This window comes from Leopardus geoffroyi, chromosome A1 (assembly GCF_018350155.1).
Source record: "Leopardus geoffroyi isolate Oge1 chromosome A1, O.geoffroyi_Oge1_pat1.0, whole genome shotgun sequence".
Lineage (NCBI taxonomy): Eukaryota > Metazoa > Chordata > Mammalia > Carnivora > Felidae > Leopardus > Leopardus geoffroyi.
Window position 1 is genome coordinate 10192534 of NC_059326.1, and position 22619 is coordinate 10215152.

Consider the following 22619-nt stretch of genomic DNA (forward strand, 5'->3'; position numbering starts at 1 on the left):
ATAGCAGGATTGAGCTGTTGTGGGGTTTTAAGCAGTGGGAGACATGCTCTGACTTCTACGTTGAAGTGATGTTCTAGTTCATAGTTCACTATGTTCTAGTGATGACGGTGACTCAGACCATGGGGAAGCAGAGGAGACAAGTTGGTGATGTCTCTATTCTGCAGAAAAGCCTTCAATGACTTCCCTTAGCCTTCAGATACAGTCCGAGCTCTTCAGTATGGCCCACAAAACACGTCAGGATTGGGGCCCTGCTTATTTGTTCAGATTCATCTCTTCCTGGTGTTTTCACCCCCACCCCACCCCCCGAAACGGCCCCCATATTCTAAAGCAGGTGGGCTTTTAACAAGTATCCTCTTTTCTCATGGTCCCATGAGTCTGTGTAGCTGACTCCCTCGGCCTTCACTAGGCCTCTTATCCTCAGGAAGCCTTTCCTCCCCATACCATGCATCCCAAAGCCGACCATACATACTTCAGTGGTTGGGATTATAGTTCTGAGACAGAAAGTTCTGTCCACAATCTGTCTGTCTCACTACACTGGGAACTCCTAAACGGTAGGAATAGAGCTCTTATTTCTGAGTCCTTAGTAGATATTAAATGGTTGGATGGGTGATGGATGGGTGGATGGATGGATGGATGGATGGTTGGTTGCTGGATCTTCATCAGATCTTTAATTCAAGGGATTTTATTTTTAGTTTAAAATTAGTTAATCCATTAGAAAATGCTTAAAAATAACTATAAGACATTAACATCTTCATTGTTGAAGCGATGGTTGAAGGAGTGTGCTCGGGTAACCACTCGTGAGCATGTGTACTCATCAGCTGCACATGACAACTGTTTTGCTCGAGAGTTGAATATAAAGGGAATTTTGATTAACGACCTCTTATTTGCCCATTGACCAAATAGAATTTCAGTCGTGCTTTATTTTCTTGACACGCTGTTCAATTAGCAGTGGTTCACACTATAACTTCATGTTCCTTAACCTTCAGCTTTCCCTACCAGCCTCTGTCAGGTATATCATTCAACTGAAATGATTGATTTATGTTTGGGAAAATACTGAGGAGAACCTGACGGTGACTAGAGACATATGTCTCATCACCTGTAACCTTTGGAGAACAGAACCAGAAGTAGCAAACTCTCCTTTCTTCACCAAGGCCATCCCTCCACAAAAGTATACTGTAAGCTGTATGGAAAATGAGACAAAAACACTAGCACATTTGCTCAGATTTGGACATTTGAACATTACTCCAAGCCTGGAATAACTGTAATGCAATCAGAGGTTTAAATGACAGATTTGAAGGATTCTGAGTGAGGTCTCAGAGAGACATCTTACCTAATTTGTGACCACGCCAGTGGAACTAGAAACCTCTCTGCCACATCCCTGAGAAGTAGGCATTCCACATCGGCTTGGCCCTTCTGGGAACAGGGAGCTTCTGTCTCAAGGCAGCCCCTGAAAATGTGGATTATTTCTTTTAAAAAAATTTTTTAATGTTCATTTTTGCTCATGAACTGTAAGATTATGACCTGAGCCGAAGTCAGACGCTTAACTGACTGAGACACCCGGGCACCCCATGGATTATTTCTAAATATCCAAAAGCAAGCCCTACATGACTCCCAATGGACTCTCCGTACTTCCAGGAAACAGGATAATTTGAACACATGCCTCTACTTTTATTCCCACCTAAACGAAACTCATCTGAACAACAGGGAGAGGATTTTTTTTTTTTTTTCCCCTCTGAAGGCATAGAATGAAGGATCGGATGAATAGAAACAGTAGCAGCAAAACGTGGAATTTGGAAAACAGAAAAACACATGGTAAGTTACTTAGGAAACCCCCCAAAACTAAATCCTTAGGTCAGCTGTGGGAAAAGCAGAGAGCCAAAAAACCATTTCGCAAGGCGGAACCCACTCCCCCACGGGCCCCCGAATTGGCAACACTTCCCCCTAGATCACTGATGCCATATTTTCTCCTTTTAGGCAGGAAATAGCAATCAGATGTCATTATTATCTTTGGAGAAACAAGATGAAATTCATGAAATAAGAAGGAATCATTATAGAGGAAAACTGAAGGAATAAAAAGTTCTTGGAATTTAAAACTGTGATCAATATTTTTTACCTCGATAGAGTGGTTAGAAGATAATATTCTCCCAAAACATGGGACAAAAAGACAAAAAATGTGAAACAAAAGAGGAAAGATAATAAAACCATAAGACCAATCCAGAAGTATAATATCCAAATATTGGGCCCAGAAAAAAAAAGAGAAAAGAAAGTAGAGGAAATAATCAAACAAATAGTTTGAAAACACTTCCCAAACCATTAAGAGCAAAGAGAAGATTCTAGTGGTGTCCAGAGGAGGAAAAAGTCAGTTCGTTATGCATAGGATTAGTACTTACGGTGGATTTGGACTTTACCACAGCAGTACTGAAAGCCAGAAGGTAATGGAAAATCCATTCAAAAGTCTAAAGGAGGGACACCTGGCTGGGCCAGTCAGTAGAGCAAGGGACTCTTGATCTCAGGATTGTAAGTTCCAGCCGCATGTTGGATGTGGAGATTACTTAAAAATACAATCTTAAAAACAAAATCTGTTAGAACATTGTCTCCAGTGTTGAAGTCTATACGGAGACAAACTATTACTGCAATGTAGGAGTAGAACAAAGTCATTTTCAAAGATGCAAAGTTTCAGAATGTACTTCCCATATACGTATGCTTCTCAGAATAATATGGAAGGATTTTCTTTTTTTTTTTTAATTTTTTTTTAGTGTTTATTTCTGAGACAGAGACAGAGCATGGGTGGGGGAGGGGCAGAGAGCGAGGGAGACACAGAATCAGAAGCAGGCTCCAGGCTCTGAGCTGTCAGCACAGAGCCCAATGCAGGGCTCGAACTCACAAACCGTGAGATCATGACCTGAGCCGAAGTCAGTCGCTCAACTGACTGAGCCACCCAGGCGCCCCAGGATTTTCTCTATAAAATGAGGGAGAAAACTGAAAAGTGGAAGCAACAGGATACAGCAAACAGGAGATAGGAAGAAGAAGATTCAATGCCATCGCCCACCCCCCAGGAGGACAGTAAAAAGAGGGCCCAAGATGACAGCTGTGGACCAGGCTTCGGGCAGCCGGAGTGACTCAGAAAATGAAGCCAATGAAACGAAAGCTGAAGGTCTTGAGAGGAGACTGAGATGTTGGGTAAAGAATGCTAAGTACTCAGACGTCCAAGCAAATGAAAGTAGAGAGTCAAGAGATAACACCCCAGCCCGAGAAACCAAGAAGCAAGGTAGGCATGTTATTTAGAGACCTCGAATAGACACCAAAATAATCATCTAAAAAGGAGGGAATGTGGAGACCCCTGGGGCCGGAAATGGGGAAAGGCGTCGAGTTTCTCAAATTTGCAGAACGATTTCACTCTTTAAGCAAGTGCGTATAGCTGAGATAAAAATAAAAAATGCTTTTTAAAGGAGAAGAAGAACAAAACATAAGTGCCCCCAAAATGCATGACTCTTATCTTCTTTTCTCCCAGATAAACATTTCTAGTTTTCTCAGCTGTCCTTCATATGACTTCATTTCAAGATGTCTTGTCGTGAAGCCTCTCTTCTAGGCAATGTCTGGACTACATGGGACTGGCCCACCAGGGCTTTAACTGCTGGCATATTACCTCCCACATTCAAGCCATGTATTTATTCCTCATTCTTTTCTTATAAATTGATGCTTTGAACCTACATCCAGAGCTTTCCTTCTTGCTAAATTTCACGTTATTGATTTTTGGCATCCTTAATCTATTTGGTTAAAATGATTTTAAATGCTGTCATTGACATCCAGTGGATCCACTCTTTCCCTCAGCTGTGTGCGGTCAGTACATTTCACAGTGCTACACATAGTGTGTTCATGCAGGTCCTAGAGGAGACTGCTGAACAGGGCACAGCGAGAACACAGTCCTGTGGCATGTCACTAAAACCTCCCCTCAGGGTGGGATTCACCTGGCACTATGCATTTTGCTTTGACTAGAGGCATTCACTCATTGCTCGAAAGCTACAATGCAAGGACACCTTTGGGAGAGGAGTGGAAACTAAACAGTGCTGGCAGTAACAATTCCAGGAACCTTTGTTGCCCTAGAGTCACAGCAAGACGATTCACAGTATTCTTCAGTTGCATCTGGGTCAAAAAGAATAAATCTGTTGGAGCTCTGCCCTGTAATGGATAAGCACTCTTGTCCCCCCTCCTCGCCCCCCTCAACACACACACTGAAACAATTTCTCAGTGTTATCTGCTGGGAACCAGAGTCCCAGGTGATATTGGCCTTCCACAGCCATTGAGGTGGGATGTCCAGAAGCCCTGCTCTTCTGAAATGTGGGAAGAGGCTCTCATGGGTCACCGTGGAGAGTCCCACACTCCTTCTTAAGGGGTCTTGAGTCGGGAGGGGGGAGACTTGAGGTTCTAGTTGCATTGACAGACTCCTCCAATCTATGCTTCCTTGGAGATTTGCAGTGGTGCTTAAATACTGTTAGTTAGGTTTTTGGTTGTTGTTTGTTTGACAAGCTGAAAGATAAAGTTCAAGGTGAACAATTGGCTGCTGGTACAAACATTCCTGAACTCAGCAAGCTAGCAGTGTGGAGAACAGTTCCTCAGATGTAATGAAACCAATTTCAGAATAGATGAAAAACTGATACAAGAAAGACACCTTGTCTTTAAGTCTCTCCTCTAGAAACCTTCAAACAAGAAGAGCTTTTGTCATAAATATCCCAGGAAATTTATCTACTTTATGCAGACATTAAAAAAGATTATGGTGGACATTAAAAAAAAAGATTATGAACCTTGTCTGAATTAAAAAAAAATATTGACGGATCATACAGAAACTATTACCAGAATGAAATGCAACTTCCAATCAAGTCCTTATTCCTTATTTTAGAGACTTTCTCCCCATCAGTTAATTCAGCACAAGCGACTGAATCCATGTTTACGAGCAGAATTTAAAGATTTTCTTTTAGAGTTTTATATCTTGAGATATGAATGCATGTTTCAAATGAGTGACCTTCAAGTACTGAGCACCATCACCATCTCCTGAATCTCACTAAATCTCTAAACTTGGCCAGTCTTTCTCTTCTGCCCCATTTCTGTCATGAAAATTCCTTCCAAGAAATTAAATGTATCCAGAGGAAAGTAACAGAGATGGTGAATGGTATTATGAAGGCGAGGTTAATGGAACAAGGTCAGCAAAATTTTTATTCAAGAGAAATTTAAGCAAGAGATTAATTGACAGAAAGAGCAAGTTGAGGGATTCTCAAAGTACCATAAAGGAAGGTGCAGACTGAGGAGATGTACTTGTTATTTGCTCTGTTGTTGGAGAAGAGGCGCTTTATAAAGTAACAATATCAGATGTTTTAAACTACTTCTTGAAAATTGCTTTTTAAAGAAAGATGTTCCATTTAACCAGTGAGATCAGATTCATTGGGGTATTGTTATGGAAGCCAAGTCGATTTAGACCATAAAATAAATCTTAAAAGGACAATTCCACAGGTAAAATGGAGGTCGTCCGGTAGTCAGCATTGGTTTCTGAGGTGTCATAATCTGAAGGCAGAAACAAGACAAATACTAGGCCTTGAGTTCTGAAGTTTGGGAATTGAGGTCTTTTCAGTCTATAACTTCCCCTTCTCTTTGGTTCAGGTGGGTAGGGGAGGAGGAGGCTTGGGTGGAAAATTTGAGAAAATTCAGCAGTAAAGAGTTTCATCGGGCAAAGGTGGCTGGAAGGGCAAGTCCAAGAGATGAGGTAACCTGACAGGAAATTCATTTGGAGAGAAAGTGAGTCTTCCCATAGACTCTCACTCACCCCTCTACAATGTGAGACAATACAGCAAGGGTTACAACCAAACTGAGAGGGAGTGCTGAGTGATTACCAGTTGAGAAGGTCGCTTATCAGTCTGATAGGACCACTGTTCACAGAAGCGTCTCAAGAAATAAATTTTGAGTGGATTGAAGCATGAAAAATTAGTACTTCAAAGTAGTCAAAAGCAAATGAGCAATGTAAATGAAAAAATATACATTGCCATGCCAGCAGCTGAGAAGTACAGGGTAAGGATCAGTTAGAAGATAAAAAGTAAAATCACGAGTCCAGAGTAAGAGAACTTTATTATGATATAAGTAACCAAATGAAACACAACGATTATGGGAAAAAATCCAACATTGGGACTGCTCGGGACTGCTTTTGAGGAAGCCAGCGCATTTCTATGGTTGCTGGAGGGACGGAGAAAAATGGCTTACTCACAGGCTGCCGCGATACATCGACCACCATTCCAGGTTCTATCTAACTCAGGTTATTTTCAAGGTCATCTCAAAGGATCGCCTGCAGCTCAAAAACAATCCATAATCCTGTGACAGGTTGCACTACCTGAGCATCAGTTGCAGACGATTGTGTACAGTTGGTCTGTCCACTAAGAATGCTTTAAGTTGCAATCCGGGCTCCTTGGGTTTGAGTCCCAGCTCTTCTATTTACAGATTTTGGCAGCTTATCTAATCCCGTGCCTCACATTCCTCATCTTTAAAAAGGGAATAATAACAGTGCCTGTCTTATAGGTTTATGCTGAGGAGTAAACGGGTTAATATATACACCGTGCTTGCAACAGTGCCTGACACATAGGAAAAAGCTAAACGTTTGCTATTTTTAAATGACAGAAAAATGACCAGCAAAGGATAGAAGAGTTTATTTTTCTTTCATTAACAAAAACGTCAGGATATAGGTGTTTGCTGTGCTGGTTTAGCTGATCAATGGCTTCATGAAGAGCCTTCAACTTCTATTATGTCACTTCGCCATCTTTTAGCACATTGGCTTTTTGTCCTTCAGCCTATGGCCTCATGGTGCCACAGTGGCTGCCATAGCTCTAGACATTTCACATACTGACTGTGTTTAAAAATCAGAAATAATGCCAGCCAGGGGAGAGGAAAAGTGAGAAAGAAAAATGAGAGAGAGAGAGAGTGAGAGAGAGAGAGACTGCTTCACACTATTTTCACATTTTTGGAAGAAGCAAAATATTTTCCCAGAGCCCTTCGCTGATTTTACCTTATCCAATTGGCCAGAAATGAGTCACATGACCGCTCTGAAATCAAGGGATCTGTGCCTTGCTTTTGTTGGCAGGGAACAAGTAGGGGAGTACCTGTTGGACAGACACGGGTCCTCCACAAGGAATCATTCTTTTGTTTCGTTCCTAGCGCTTTGTTCCTGTTTCAGCCATGGAAGGACAATCTATCTCCCAGAGCATTCATGTGAATTACTCAATAATTAAAGAGGGTTTATAACATGGTCACTGATGCCATCTCCAAGTTCTTCCCATTTGACTTCATACACGATGCCTATAAACAAGGCCCGCTTCTTTGTAAGACTGACTTAAAAAAACCCACTATCTTCTTCTGAAAGGCTGCTCAAACCCCAGCTGGGACACACAAGGACACTCAATACTGGTTGAGTCCTTGTTCTCTACTGAGCTTCCTGGGGCTCTAAAAGCCTTCTGGTTGTACACATCTGAGTAGGAAAATAAAGGCAGGACATGTCAAGCCTATCCTGGAGTCCAGGAAAGGGAGTGATCAGATGGTCTAGCTTAATCAGAGAGGGTCCCGTGGAGGATTTAGTGAAGTCTCAGAGGATGGGAGGGGATTCCTGGCCAGAAGAATAATCTGAGAAAAGGTTATTGGTTGGAATGAGCAGGATGTGGGAGGGACATTCGTTCTTATCCCTTTGAGATCTTTATAGCTTTTTCCTTAGAACTTGGAAGAAACTGCCCAAAATTGAAAACATGCCAAACATTAGCATTAAAAATGCTGTGGCCTCTCCAAATGTGAACTGTATCTGCTGGAAAGTGCGGGAGACAGGATTACTCATGTAAAACTAAGAAGGAAGGAAGGAAGGAAGGAAGGAAGGAAGGAAGGAAGGAAGGAAAGAAAGGAGGGAAAGAAAGAAAGAAAGAAAGAAAGAAAGAAAGAAAGAAAGAAACAGAGAGGAGAGAGAAATGAACGGAGAAAGAAAGGGAGAGAAGAAAGAAAGAAAGAAAGAAAGAAAGAAAGAAAGAAAGAAAGAAAAGAAGGAAGGAAGGAGGAAGGGAGGGAGGGAAAAAAGAGAGGAGGGAGAGAGAAACAAAGAAGGAAGAGCAGGAGGGAGGAAGGAAGGAAGGAGGAAGGGAGGGAGGGAGAGAAAAGTAAGGGAAAAGAAAAGAAAGAAATGTTTAAGTAAAAGTAAATAGGAATTTGACCACCTGCCATCTCTCTCCAGATGTATCAGCCAATCAAATATATATATATATATATATATATATATATATATATATATATATATATTCTTTAATGAGTGACCACTGTTCCCAAGATAACTTTATTAGCCTAGTTGAAAACAAATAAAAATGCTGCATGAAATACCAAGAATGGTACAAAGAATGATAAACATCTGGTTTCTAGAAGCTAGAGAAATTGATTGATTTGCACTTCCTGGTATACTTGTGTTGGGGGCTCCCATCTGACTGTCCTTTGGGTCTAAAGACAGTTGGTGTGTTTTCCTTCCTCTTGTAGGAATGAGAACCAACTCAAATGACCTGAGTGTCTTAGGACCAATAATATGACTTTGAACATGAGAGTCCTTTCCCTGACATTTCTACTGGCTCTGAGAAGCTAAATTAGTATTTCTTAAGCGCATAAACAAACAAGACATTGTTCTTTATGTTGAGGCAGATCAGAAACCAAATACCGATTGGACACGCTGTCCTCCTGAGTAGAGAGAGAGAGCAGGGGTTTTTCAGAGAACTGTTAGGGGAGCATAGACTCCTGGAAACATCTCTTGTGTCCTCCTAACACATCAGGCTTACAATAGGTGGGGAAGATTCTTAATAAAGAAGACCTATGCAAGACAAGAAAGTCGGGAAATATTATTGGGCGAAAGGAAATAATAGGAAAACAGCCAAACTTATTTGCTAAGTAAAAAAGGAAAATTCAACGGGAAGGAAAATTGGACCAGGAAAATAGCATTTGTCTAAAAGATTAAGACCAACAAAACTTCAAACACAAAGAGAAGCAAACAAAATACCAATTCTGGAGAAGAAAGATAAGGTGAATTAAGTAAGAATACAAAAAGAAAACAATCCAACTTAACAAGCACAGGCAAATTTGCCATATGTAATACCGGTATGTTTCTCGAAGGTGATTGGGACAAGATCCTTCTTTTCTTCAACTTTTACACTTTAACGTGCATTCTAATTACACTTAACTTTTTACATTTTAAACGTACAGTTAATGATTGTTAAGTTTACTGAATTGTGCAGCTATCACCATAATGCGGTTTAAGAGCGTTCCCATCACCCCAATAAGATCTCTGTGCCAGGCAACCGCTAATCTACTTCCTGTCTCTGTTGATTTGCCTTTTCTGGCCATGCCATGTAAATGAAATCATACACTGTGTGGCCTGTTGTGCCCGGCTTCTGCCACTTTGCAAAGTGGAGCCATGCTTGGAGGGTGGACGTTTTGTCCCACTGAATTATCAGCCCCTATTGCCTTGGAAGGCAGTAGGAACCAAAACCAACAACATCCAGAGCTAGTCCCATCCAAGAGATGACCACACGTGGAGGGGGTGGGGCGGAGTGGGGAGAAAACAAAGCCGGGCATTGGCATTGGCATTGGCCTTGGCAGCATAGAAAGGGAGCTAACAGAGAGGAGCTGTATGAGAGGAGAATTCCCCAGGGGTCTGCTCTCCTTTTCTCCTCCCACCACCTCGGGGGGTGTGTTCATGATCTCTCCACTGAGACTTCTGCCTTGTGGGCCATCTCCAGGGAGCCCTTTCTAATAGAGAAAAGACAGAGACAATTCTAAACTCTGTTAGATTGTTCAGGGCACTGAGTCCTGTTGTGCTGGGTCAGGTCCCAAGTTCCAGAAACCCTCTCTTCCCCTAGACTTCCCCTTCCTCTTCCTGTGTCTTTGGCTCTATGGTTTCTGCCCTCCATGGGGGTTAGAACCAAGGGTTATCTTCTGTGCATGCCCCCTCTGAGCCTAGCATAGTGCCTGCAAGGTCTCAAAGAGACACCTGTCATCCCTTGTAGCTAATGCTGCTCTTTCAACACTGCTACGGGTTTATCCATTTTTACATGCTTATCTTCTTAATAAGGACTTCCTCCAGGAAGGAAATGTCCCAAGAGCAGAGAAACTCCTCAGATCCCACTGACTCCTGTTCCTTGCACCTGAGATGAGCCCTGGCACCTGCCTGAAAGGCACGCTTCCCTGATCCTGGCACATGTGCTTCAGAGGCTGGCTCTCAATTTTCAAAGACAGGGGAAGAGAGTCTTTTACCCTTCCCAGGATGACGCTCAGCATAGCTTCCAATTTAAATATGATTTATGGCGAAGGATAAGCTGTTTTCTCCGTGAAACCCTGCGGCTATGCAGGCAGCATTCGATTTTCTCAGAAATATCTAAAATAGGTGGTAGAAACTTCAGCACGGTCTGTCAGACAGGATACCCAGGAATTGTGGTTCTGGTGTTCGCCTTGAGCGAGCGTCAAGGAGAGAGAACCCCCACGCACTCCACACTCCGCCAGGCCACCCACACACATCTGCCCACTCCAAAAGTACAGTTTTAAAAAATGTGCCCATCCTCTGAACAAGAGGTTCCTTTCTCCTTCTCGAAATGGGGGTCAAAAGAATGCTTTAGATGTTGTTACAAACTCTTCCTTGACCTGGCATGTGATCTTCACGTTAATTAGCATCTTCTCTCTCTCTCTCTCTCTCTCTCTCTCTCTCTCTCTCTCTTTTGTCATTTCCAGCTGAACTACTACGATCCTATCAAAGCCGTCATTTCAAGCTCCAACCACTAGCCTACAGCTCTAGTAATAGGTACTGCTTACATTCCCCTTACGTTTGTAATGTTCTCTGTGTGCCAGATCCTTGGATGTCTCCCACCTTTATAATTTCTGCATTGCAACAGGCATCCCACACTCTGCAGCTCAGAATGTGACATCCTCCACTCTTCTGTCCGCCTTTAGCTTTAGAAGCCTCACACTAGGCTGCTGGAGAGACAGAGGGAGGGCTTCACAGGGCGTCACACATGCTGAGAGCTCGGTCAATATTTGCTGATTTGAAATAAGAGCAAAATCCACTTTAAGCAACCTCAGGCCACACCCTATGAGCGCCCCTAATGTGCTACATGCTATTGAATATGCAGTAATATCAACATCGGACAGTGGTCTTGGGGCGTTGGTGTGAAATGGGATGGGGTCATTTCTGTGAATTCAAAAGGCATGCTGAAAATAACAGTTTTAAGTGATGGCAACAGGAAGAACCAGAACCTGAAGACCTTTGCATTTTTCTGGAAGCTGGACTCTGACCAAGTGAACTCAGAGGAAGGTCAAGGGAGAACCAAGAGCCCAACCCATCCCTTACTCTCACATCCCCAAATGCACACCTGGTATGGTCATGGGCTTGGCCAAGCTGATCTTGGGTCCATGAAGTAGGGAAGGTGGCAGAGCCCGTCTGTGCTATTCATGTGGGAATCATTTTGTTGGGACCAGATGGAGGACATACATCCTGGTACTAGGGGGAGGGACTGGTCTAGATTGGAACCAGGAATCCACTCCCTTTATAAGGGATCATGCCCTGGCTATGAACTCATGGTCTGCACTAGATGCCATCTCTGGCCCTGAACGCTAAGTATCTGATACTATTCTAAGCTCCTTCTGTGTATTATTTCATTTAATCTCTGTAACAACCTTGTGGTTTAGGTCCCACTACTAGTCCCACCTTACAGATGAATAAAGCGAAGCACAGAAGAATTCATTAACTTGTCCTGGGGTCTTGTTCAGGGTTTTTTGTTGTTGTTTTCTGTATCGAAAGAAGTGTCATTCAAATGAAGAAGCAAAAGGAGAATTTTGTGGATGGCTCACATGACGTGAGAAGGGCAGACGCGTAACCCAGTGTGGGGAAGTCCTGGAAGCAGGGTCTCAGCTGCTTCTCCGACTCTGTTTCTCTCTCTCCTCCGCACATCAGTTCCCTCAGATGGTGATGGGCCCGCCTCTCATGCTGCTTGGTCACCGATAAAGACTAGCTGCCACTCTTGGTCCCCGGTACAGCCACCTCTGGGAAGGTTCTCGTTGCACCAGTCTGGCCCATCTTTGGGACAATTGCAAGCCAACTGACCTGGGAAAGGCAGGGACAGTAAGAGGCTGACCATGCCCATGCAACTACATGACGTAGGAGGAGGCATGCTTTCCAGAAGTGGGGATGGGAAGAGGAGGTTTACCCATTACAAAAGAGTGAAGAATGGTGCCTGCACTCAGCCCCACAACTCAGAAATGGAAGAACGAGGACTTGAATCTAGGTCATCTGTGCTAGTCATCTTGGGACCCACCGCGATGGCCTCCCCGGGGGTGTGGGCTAGAATTGAAGAGTCCCGGGCCTCCCTCGGAACGATGGGACCCGAGTCTGTGCTTGAAAAAGAACCGAGGGTGACTTGTATACATGTCAAGTCTGAGAAGCACCCTTTAAACACAACAACACAAATTTTTCTATGTTTCTAATTATACTAATATTTTTATATATTTTTTCTAATAAATTGCCCTTTGAAGGCCAGTCTCAGTTCCTCACATTTACTTTGTTAAACTTCTTGCTCATTTTGTGAAGCCCTTGGGAGTATGTGGGAAAGCCCCATCCAATTCAAAATCACTATCAACATACTTAATGTTCAGGTTGATACTGATGATGATTCCTTACATGTATTTGGCACTTGCTAATTGATAAAGAACTCTCATATCATTAGTGATTCTCAGTCTTGGCTGCCTATTGGAATCATCTGGAGACTTTATAGAAACTGGTTGCCTGGGTCTTATCCTCAGATAATTCTGACCTAATCGGCCTGGGATAAAGACTGGGCATCGGGACCTTTAAAAGCTCCCCCAGTGATTCTAATGAGGCCAAGATTGAAAACCACTGTTGAAGGCAGTGTGACCCAGGCATCTGTATTTTGTGGACACTTCACAGTGGCTTTAATTTGCAGCCAAGTTCAAGAATCACTCACATGCACTATATTTATTATTTGATAATCATGGTAGCCAGGTGAGGTATGAGTTGTGTGCACCCCATTTTACCAGTAGGCTAAAATTTGCCCATTGGGCACTTAGCTAGAAGAAGTGGAATTGGGACCCAAGTCCAGTTTTTCTGACCCCAAGGCCAGGAGTCCACCTGCCATCCCCTAGGGTTGGGCTGGGAAAGCCTATCCCTCTGATCCTGGGACTTGTTTTAGGACAACCTGGGTTCAAAAGGAAGATTCTGACCCTGGAGCAGAATACATCTCTGACCACAGAGAAAAGAAATGTTATCATTCACCCTAGGATAGTAAGAAAGTTGTAGCCAATAAAAGCCACCTTCTACCATCTTTGTGCTGTCTGGGTGGGCTGCTTAGCAGCAGCAGCATCCTGAGAGAGGAATCTTTGGAAGAGCCCATCACAGACACTCATGTCTGCTGCCCAGCCAGGCTCACCGGCAGAGAGAGAAGGGGGAGGCTGGGAGGCAGGAGTTGTGTGCTCATCACCAAGAGGATAGTCATGACTTGGGGTCTCTTCCTACCCAAGTTCTTTTCCAGGCATTTCACTTGCTGGAATTATCTTCACCTTTTCCTCTTGGCCTTTCTAACTGGCCCTTACCTTCCCTTTCTCTCCCTGCACCCGTCGATTTTAAGGGCCTGGTTGGAACTCACCAGTCAGTGCATTTGTAATGAATAAAATATTTAACACCTTTTTAAATGACTCAGAAGTCAACCGTCCACCCGCGTAATGACGACAGCCATTTCTCTCATGATGCCTTGCAGCCTAGCTCTGCCTGAGCATTTCTTAGCTTTGGAAAGGCTGAAATCCTAGGGGTGTTTTTCCTCCTTTCCTTTAGAATCTTGTTCCAGTTGCCCCAGAACATCATGGAAAATCAGTAATGAGTCATGCCTGAGAGCTCAGACTCCTATGAAATACCACCTTGCTTCCCCGAGGCCTCTTCCACCCCTGATTCACAGCCTTCGAGCTCACGTTGTCTTTCAAGGAAATCTTCCTTTATACATTTCTGATTCACTGACATTTAAATCACCAAAGCATTAGAAAGAGATGTGCAATGGTTAAGAAGTTTCTTGGGAATTTTCATTAGACGTTCTTAGAACTGGGAAATTGTGGCTTTCTGGAACTGTAATGGAGAGAATACTAAGAAACTAACACTCAGCCTTCAGAAACTGAAGCAGCTCAAAATTGAGTGTTTGTGCAGAAGAGAAGCAAAGAATCTGTCATGAGGATCTCTGAGTTCTAGCCCCCAGCTCTGCAACTCACAGAACTGTGACCTCGGGCTTCAGTTTCCTTTCTAGTTCAACAAAAATGCTGGATGTGAGTTCTAAAGATTCATCCAGCTAACACTCCCAGATCCCTAATTTTGCCATGAGTTTCCTGTGCATCCCTTCTTTCTTCTCACGTTCCAGAAAGCAGGGGCCACTAAAGCTCCTTACACCCTGAACTGCCAAGTGTCTTTAGAGATCTAGACAAGTCTGTGACCAAAAGAGTCGGCGCCCTCCTCACCCCGGTTACCATCTGTGTTTTTTGCTCTGGCGTGGTGCTAAGAGGAGAATAGTGGGGCTTAGGGAGCCTTTGCACCGAGACTCCTAGGAAGAGCTCTTTCCCATGCCTCATTTCCCAGTCTGTCTCAAGCCCCCAGCAAGCTGGCCTTTGTCCCTGCCACACCTCCAAACTCACTCTTGTCAGGGCCACCAGGGCCTCTCGTGCTGCTAAATGCAGGGTGGATGCTCCTCCCACTGGCCTCTCAGCACCCAGAGCAACAGATGGCTCCCACTCCCTTCCTGCACTTCTCTCACTGGGCTCCAGGCCCCCAGCCCCTCTTCTCTCCTTCCCTGGGCTGGAGCCCAGGATTCCATCCTTGCTCTTCCTCTCTTCGATCTCCTTCAGCCCCTCAGTGATGCCCTCCGGCGCCATTGCTGTCAGATCCCAAATTTATGTCTCTAACCCAGCTCTGCCCCCCAAACTTCAGTCTGGCATTTCCAGTTGCCATGGGTCTCTCGGTACAGGACCTTTCCCTTTGGATGTCTCACAGACATAAAAATTAAATCCAAACCCAGATCCACATCTTCCCCTCACTCCATCTTCCCCGGCTCAGTTGGTTCTAAGTCCATCCTTCCAGTTGCTCCAGTCAAAACCTAGTAGTCACCCTTGACCCTCTCTGCCACCCATAGCCAGCCCATTGGCTTTGTCTTCATACTGCGCCCAGGATCTGGCCACTTTGCCCCAATCCCTCTCCTACTATCCAGTGAGAGTCACTCTCTCCTCTCGCCTGGATTACGACAAGAGCCTTGCTTCCACCCCACCCCTATGGTCTCTTTTCCACAAAGCAGCCAGAGAGAGCCTGGAAAACTAGATGTCAGATCCCTCCAAATCTTCCATCAGACCCCCCATCTCCTTCACAGTCAAAGCCAAAGTCTTCCAGGGCCTTGTGTGTCAACCCAGCCCTTACATCTCTGGCCTGGTTTCCCACTTCTCTCCCTCACCCACTCCCTCCCAGTCATACCAATCTCCTGGGATATATTTAAGATCTTTTCACCAGATCCTCCCTCTGCCTGGAAAGTTCTCCCTGCAAATGCCTACATTGCTCATTCCCTCGCCTCCTTGAAGTCTTTGCTCAGATGTCACCTCTTGGGGAGGTCCTCCTTGCCCACTTTATTATACACATCCTGAAACAGCCCAGCTCCTGCTCCTGGCATTTCCAATCTTCCTTACTTTTCTCTACCCTTTGCTAATTCCATATATCCAATCACCTTCCTTTAGACTATATAATTTATCTCTTGTTTGTTGTTTATGGTCTGCCCTCCTCCATCAGAAGGTAAGCCCCACAAAGGTAGAGGTTTCTATCTGTGTTGCTCATTGGTACGTCCCAAGTGCTAGGACTAGTGCCTGGTACATAATAGGTGCTCAGTAAATATTTATTGAATGAACTTACTTGTGGTCAGAATTCAAACCACATACCTCTCTCTCCCCACGCGGTGCTCTGAAGCTTTGCCCTCCAGGAAAAGTAGAATTCTGTGGTGACAGGTTCCTCACGTGTTTTCTCTTTCCATCTTCCCATCCAACATGCCCCCCAACATGTTCCCACAGTGTCCTACACTCACATCACTGCTTCAGTCAGGTATCCATATGTTCGCACACACACACACTCCTCCAAAAGGTGCTACAGCACCAGCTCCCCACCCCTAAATGGGGGTTACAGAGAGGGCTCTGTAGTACAGGAAGTGCTTTCAAGTGCATTCATTTACTTAAGGTGATGGAAGACAGAAATCCTTGACTTCATTTTGGTTATTTAAAAAATTTTTTAATATTTATTTATTTTTGAGAGAGAGAGACAGAGTGCGAGCAGGGGAGGGGAAGACAGAGAGGGAGACACAGAATCCGAAGCAGGTTCCAGGCTCTGAGCTGTCAGCGTAGAGCTTGAAGTGGGGCTTGAACTCATGAACCATGAGATCATGACCTGAGCTGAAGCTGGATGCTTAACTGACTGAACCACCCATGCGCCCCTCATTTTGGTCACTAATAAACATGAAAGGGAGTTACATCTTGGTCAGCTATGGAGAAACCAAGGCTGGACCTTGAATGTCTTCCCTCCTGAAGACCTGGGCAGGGATCCACTTGTCACAGCAGTTCTGTGGGTTCCTACCATACTGAGGAAACTGATGGAAGGGAGGAATAAGATAAAAGGAAGGATGTGCAGGAGAGGCTCCAAGACCCATATCGAAAGAAGAAGAGTCAAAGTCTGAGCTTTGGGGGAACACACACACCTTGCTGTCAACCCCAGAGGATGCTGGGAGCCCATAACTGTAGACCTGGCTTCTGGGTCAGCGCTGGTGCTAGAAGCATAGAATCTACCCTCCTGTAGGATTCCAGCACCTGAAGATTTATTTGCTAGTTAGTGTGCTAGGGATCTGAACCTGCCTTGAATCTGCTCTAGGTTTCCATGGTGATTGCTTTAAACTTTTCATCATCCTTCCTTCAGACCTTGGGGGAGAGCTATGCTCTCTGGTTTCCATGACGACCATTTAAACATGTATCTCTGTCTGGCTGTGTTGGAAAAGAACTGCTAGAGATCATGCAAATGAACTGGCTGCTCTCTCTCTACTTAAAAAAAAAAAAAAAAATGACACACCTGCTTAGAAGTTTCAGATCTTTGCTCATAACAAGAAGGGTGAAGGTGTCAAACTGGTGTTTGAGGGGGGTTTGCTGCATGGCTTTGATACTTCAGGTGCTCATCCAGATACGCACGTCTGCTCTCCCGTCTTAAGTAATTACCTGCACTCAGCACTCACCCTCCCCTCCCCTCTGTCTAGCAGATGAAAGAGCCCTGGGTTCAAGACTGTTTACCTTCCTGCTGCCTACCAAAGGAGGAAGGGAAGGACAGGGTCAGAGAGACTAGCAAGGTACCCTACCCAAGCCAGCTCTTTGCCAGTGCTGGGAGAAACCACGGGCAGCAAGGTTGTGACCTCAACTCACCATCAGTAAACTGTCCCGGCACCCAGACCGCAGCCCCAAAGAAGGTGGAAATCACATACCCCGGTCATTTGCAAATGGAGTTCATGGACTGAAGAGCGGCCAGGTGACTGAGGGAAAAGGGCTCAGAAGGAGTGGAAAGATGGCGGCCCCCTTCCCCTTCCTAGATACGTTCCTGTCTTCCCCACACCACCACGTTCCTAAACCGGAGGCCTTCAGAGACAGCAATGGGCGAAGCAACCACAGACGGATTTAAAACATGTTTTGAAACTGTGCACCAGCATTTAAAATTCTGGAAGTTTTCCAGTGAGAATAAAGATTTCCCATTTCTCCTGAAACTCAGCAGACCTGCATCAGAGTCCTACTTCGGGAGAGTCTGCTGGACTGAAATAGCACCGCCCTCCGAGATGAGCTTGGGCGTGGGGGCAAGGGGAGGCTGAAGACGAAATATTCTTCGACCTTCTTCATCCAAGGCCCCTCGGCCACCTTGGACACAGCCGAGGTCGGAGATCAGGGTAAGCTCGATGGAGAGTTCCTTCGTGATCTCCTGGTGAAACTGATGTCTGACACCACATGAAGGCCTTTGATTGCTTCTGGATGATGCTACTATTTTGATTTTACTGTTTAGTAGATTCATAAGCCAAAAAGTCATTTGACTAAAAATATGTCAAAATAATTGTAGGAAAAAGTTGGCTGGTTGGTGGATGAAACGGGTAGGTTGCCTTAATGAGCTCTGATTTAGGGTTTAAGATGTTGGTTTCATCGCTCTCTTAATGACAAGTTTCTTAACATCCCAAAGGTGTAAGTTTTCTTATCTGTACCCTGGAGGTAAAGGTGCTTGCCTCACTGAGTTTCGGTGAGGCTCAAATAAAATCATGGATGGCGAGACCCTGGCATACTGCCTGGTGCTCAGCAGAGATTTATTAAAAGCTGGGTTACCCACCTCAGAATGAGTTGGACTTCTTCACGCTTCCTCCTTCCTCCAGGTGACCCTTCTTGTCTCTCTCTAGAGAAGGAGGGGAAATGAATCTTGACGTTCTTACAGAAATCATTTTCATTCTTCAGATGATCCATGGTGTAACACCAGAGGGTGAAAGAGGAAGAAAAAAGTAGTCCTCACTGAAAGCAAAAGCGGGACTTTCAAAATCAGCAACTTGTCAGAAAATTGATCGTATTAAGAGGCTGTGTTTTGTTTTTCTGTGAATACTTTTAGGTCGTACTATGGGAACAACAAATGTCAAGCAAAGGATGAAAGGATAAGGGATGTTAGAAAAGATGTTGAGGCAAGAAGACACCAAGCGTTCCTTGGTTTGCCCCAAAGGCGAGCAGAATGTGATCAAACCGTTTTTCGCATCTACAGAGGAGTCAAGGCATTTTCATTCTGTAAGAGAAAGAACTTACTGCTGACAGGTGGGATGGATCGAATCATTCGAGTCTGGAATCCTTATCTGCCTGGGTGAGTTTGTTTTCTTTCTCCAACCAAGAGTGCCATTGATCTAGTAAAGTACCTGAGAGCAGGACAGGGGATCGCCAATTCCCCTTTAGGATAATTTAAGAACCCCTGCCTGACATTGATCTCGCACGCACACAGCCTGGGAAACTCCTGTTTGTGGCCACTAGAGACTCATTCTTGGGGATTAATAAGCAAATCATTGGGCCCGTTTTTCTAAGTTTATTTATTTTGAGCGAGGCAGAGAGAGAGAGAGAGAGAGGATCTGAAGCTTGCTCTGTGCTGAGAGCAGAGAGCCTAATGTGGAGCTCAAACTCACAAACCGCGAGATCATGACCTGAGCCAAGACCAAGAGTTGGATGCTTAACCACCTGAGCCACCCAGGCGCCCCAGCCACTCCCTGGTCCCATTTACCAACGGGGTAACACGGAAGCTCAGAGGAGTTTAACTTTTTGGAAATAACACCGGAACTGGGTTCAAATGCATTTTGGCTGATTCTAAAAGCCTATATCGTTTCCACTGGTAAGTGTTGAAGATGGAAGGAGAGTGGAAAATAGGGAGGAGTCTTCTCGTGCATTACTGGTGGGGATTTGGGGACAAGAACAGGTCCTCTAGGGCGCACCAAGCTTCCTCCCCGAGCCTCTGTATCAGGCGTCAGCAGAGGATCTGAAAGGTGACCCATGCCCCTCACCAACAACAGGCAGTGGTGGAGGCAGCGCTAGGAGCAGGTGGGCATGAGGGATCTGATTCTGTCCCTGTCACTTGGTAGCCAAGTGATCCTGCTCAAGGGGTTCTGCTGGTTTCCTCCTCGATAATGATGATCCCAAGAGTACCTACCCCTCCAGCAGTCATAAAGATTACTGATGGGGTCATCCACATATAGCGCCCAGCACAAGGTCAGATGCCTAATCAGAGAGAAAGAAAAATGATTTTCTACCCACTTCTCTTACCTTAGGCGCCCATTTGTCTGCTGACGTGGAACAATCCACTTACCTTCCAGGGACTTGGTTGTAAAACGATAGTGTGTTCTCCCCTTCCATTTCAGCCCTGCCTCCCTTCTCCCCACCTCCCCACCCTCTCACTACACACCCAGCCCTGCGACCCTGAGGGCACCTTGATCCCTCAGAGTTCCTTGAAATAAACTTATATCAAAAAGACATTCCCCCTAGAGCTGAATACTGTTAACTCTGCCCTGCATAAAGCAACAACTTGCCACAGGATCTATTCCAGCCCCACCCTGTGCCATTCCTCGTTATTCCTTTTATAGTGATGTTGTCAGCAGTTGGTGAAACAAAGCCCAGGGCTTCAACTCGCACTGAGTTGTGTTGCTGTAACTGGGTATTATTTGCTTCAGTCCTTTTATCACACAAGATATATACTTGCGTGATTTCAGAAGGAGACGTAACCCTCCTCCAGGCTGAATAGAACTGCCAGATCCGGACCAAGTTTAGTCTTGCATTTTTATTTAGAAACAGCGCTTAGAACTGCTTGGTGTTCATCTGTTCTTTTTTTCATTCTAGAAAACCAACAGGTACGCTGAAAAGCCACACAGCTCCAGTGATCGACATCCATGCATCTGCTGAGGATAACGAAATATCTTCCAGGTCCTCGGACAACACCATTAAGGTCTTTGCCCTTTTATGTTTTGATACATTGTCCAACAGTTTCAGAGAGAGAATGTGTTCTTTTCCTGTTTTCTTTCCCCGCTTCAGCTTTAGAGGCCTCTGCATTAGCAGATACTCAAATGGTAGTTACATTAGCAGGATTTGTTTTGGAAAAAGAAGATACGTGGGCAATGGAAGGGTAGTCTCTTAGAAAATTTTCTATACCTGGTGTTTTGTTGGGATGAGTAAACCTTATGGCATTTCAGCCCCCGTTTGCATGCTGCCCTGATTCCCCCGGGAGAATGTATGTTGGAGGATGGAGAGGAGGAGCAGGGGACAGAATGGGGACACGGGGGAGGCAGCAGTCCCTTGCTACTATTGGTCATCTTATTGTGCGATACACATAGGGCAGGTGGGCCTTTTCTGAAATGTTGTCTGTAAGGCTTAGGATTTAAACACTTAAGAGTCCTTTAGAAGCAGTGATATTACCATTTTCATTTTGTTTGCCTTCACACCTCTTTTTGTACTTGTATACCTAGGGTCCTATCTACCTCTAAAATTCAGTTGCCCCTGTGATCTTTGTAATGCGTTGCTTTTCTACCGAGAGAAAGAAAGAAAGAAAGAAAGAAAGAAAGAAAGAAAGAAAGTTCACTGATTTGCTTTTTCCATCATTTCGTATGCTTTTCCAAAGAATATGAAAAGTTTTCATGATTTCATCCTTTTTTTTTTTTTTTTTTTACTCTCATGGGGCCAGAGGGTGGGAGTTTAGAGCAGTCTGAGTCAAAGAACTCCAGGAGCCTCAGGCAAGTCAGAATGACTGGTCAGTATAGACACATAAACCAGTTCACTGACCACTCACATAATAAATGATTTACAGATGCTCTGGGCTGAATCATATCCCCTCAAAATCTACACGTTGAGGTCTTAACCACCAGTGCCTTACAATGTGACTATGTCTGGAGACGGGGCCTATAAAGAAGTAATTGAAGTGATGTGAGGCTATATTGGTGGGCCTTAATCCAATATGATGGGTGTCCTTCTAAGAAGAGGAAATCAGCACACTTAGAGGAAAAGCAACCATGGGAAGGCACCACAAGAAGGTGGGCATCTGCAAGCCGAGGAGCAAGGCCTCAGAAGAAAGCAAACCTGCCGACACCTCAATCTAGGAGTTTAATCCCTAAGCGCACACCATATATAAAAGTTAACTCAGAATAGGCCATAGACTTAATGTAAAAAGAGCTACAATTTCAAAACTCTTGGGAGAAAACATAGGAGTAAGTCCTCATGACCTTGGACTAGGGAATGATTTCTTAGATATGATATCAAAAACACAAGAGACAGAAAGAAGGAGAAAATAAATGAGTTGGACGCCATCAAAATTAAAAACTTCAGAAGACACCATTAAGAAAATGATTAGACTGCCTACAGAATGGGAAAGAATTTTGCCGATCACGCATCTAATAAGGGACTTGCATGTAGAATACCAAAAAATCTGTATGCTCAATAATAAAAACACAAATGGCTTGATTTAAAAATGGGCAAAGGACTTGACTAGAAATTTCCTCAAAGAAATATTCAAATGGCCAATAAACACATGACAAGATGCTTCACATCATTAGTCATTAGGGAAATGCAAAACAAAACCACCGTGAGTTACTACTTCATACCCATTAAGATGGCTAAAATAAGAATATAGATAATAACAAGCGTTGGCAAGGATGCAGGGAAATCGGAGCCCTCCATACATTGTTAGTGGGAATTTAAAATGGTGCAGCCACTTTGGAAAACATTTTGGCAGTTCTTCAAACATTAGCCATAGAGTTATCTTATGACCCACCAATTCTACTCCTAGATTTACACCCAGGAAAATTGGAAACTTATGTTCACACACTTACATATGAATATTCAGGACAACATTATTCCTAATAGCCAGAGAGTAGAAATAACCCAAATGTCCATGAACTAATAAGTGCATAAACAAGATGTGGCATATCATTACAATGAACTTTTCCTCAGAAACAAAAAGAAATGAAGTACTAATATGTGTT

At 44.3% G+C, this 22619-nt stretch overlaps 2 long non-coding RNA genes across 4 annotated transcripts in view; one reads left to right on the forward strand and one right to left on the reverse strand.

Moving 5' to 3' along the window:
• Positions 1 to 12574, forward strand: part of LOC123594166 — a 24598-nt gene extending 12024 nt beyond the window's left edge. The window contains exons 2-4 of one of the 3 annotated variants that reach the window (XR_006710713.1): positions 987 to 1812; positions 10774 to 10843; positions 11993 to 12574. This is a non-coding gene — a long non-coding RNA (uncharacterized LOC123594166). Of the gene's footprint in view, positions 1 to 986; positions 1813 to 3511; positions 3737 to 10773; positions 11022 to 11992 lie in introns of those variants that run through there. The other 2 variants (XR_006710704.1, XR_006710698.1) reach the window with 2 other exon arrangements.
• LOC123594244 lies at positions 11779 to 18415 on the reverse strand. Its single transcript, XR_006710728.1, has 2 exons — positions 17580 to 18415; positions 11779 to 12142 (listed from the first exon to the last, which is right to left on the reverse strand). It is a non-coding gene; the product is annotated as an uncharacterized LOC123594244 (long non-coding RNA).
• Positions 18416 to 22619: the final 4204 nt, after the last annotated feature.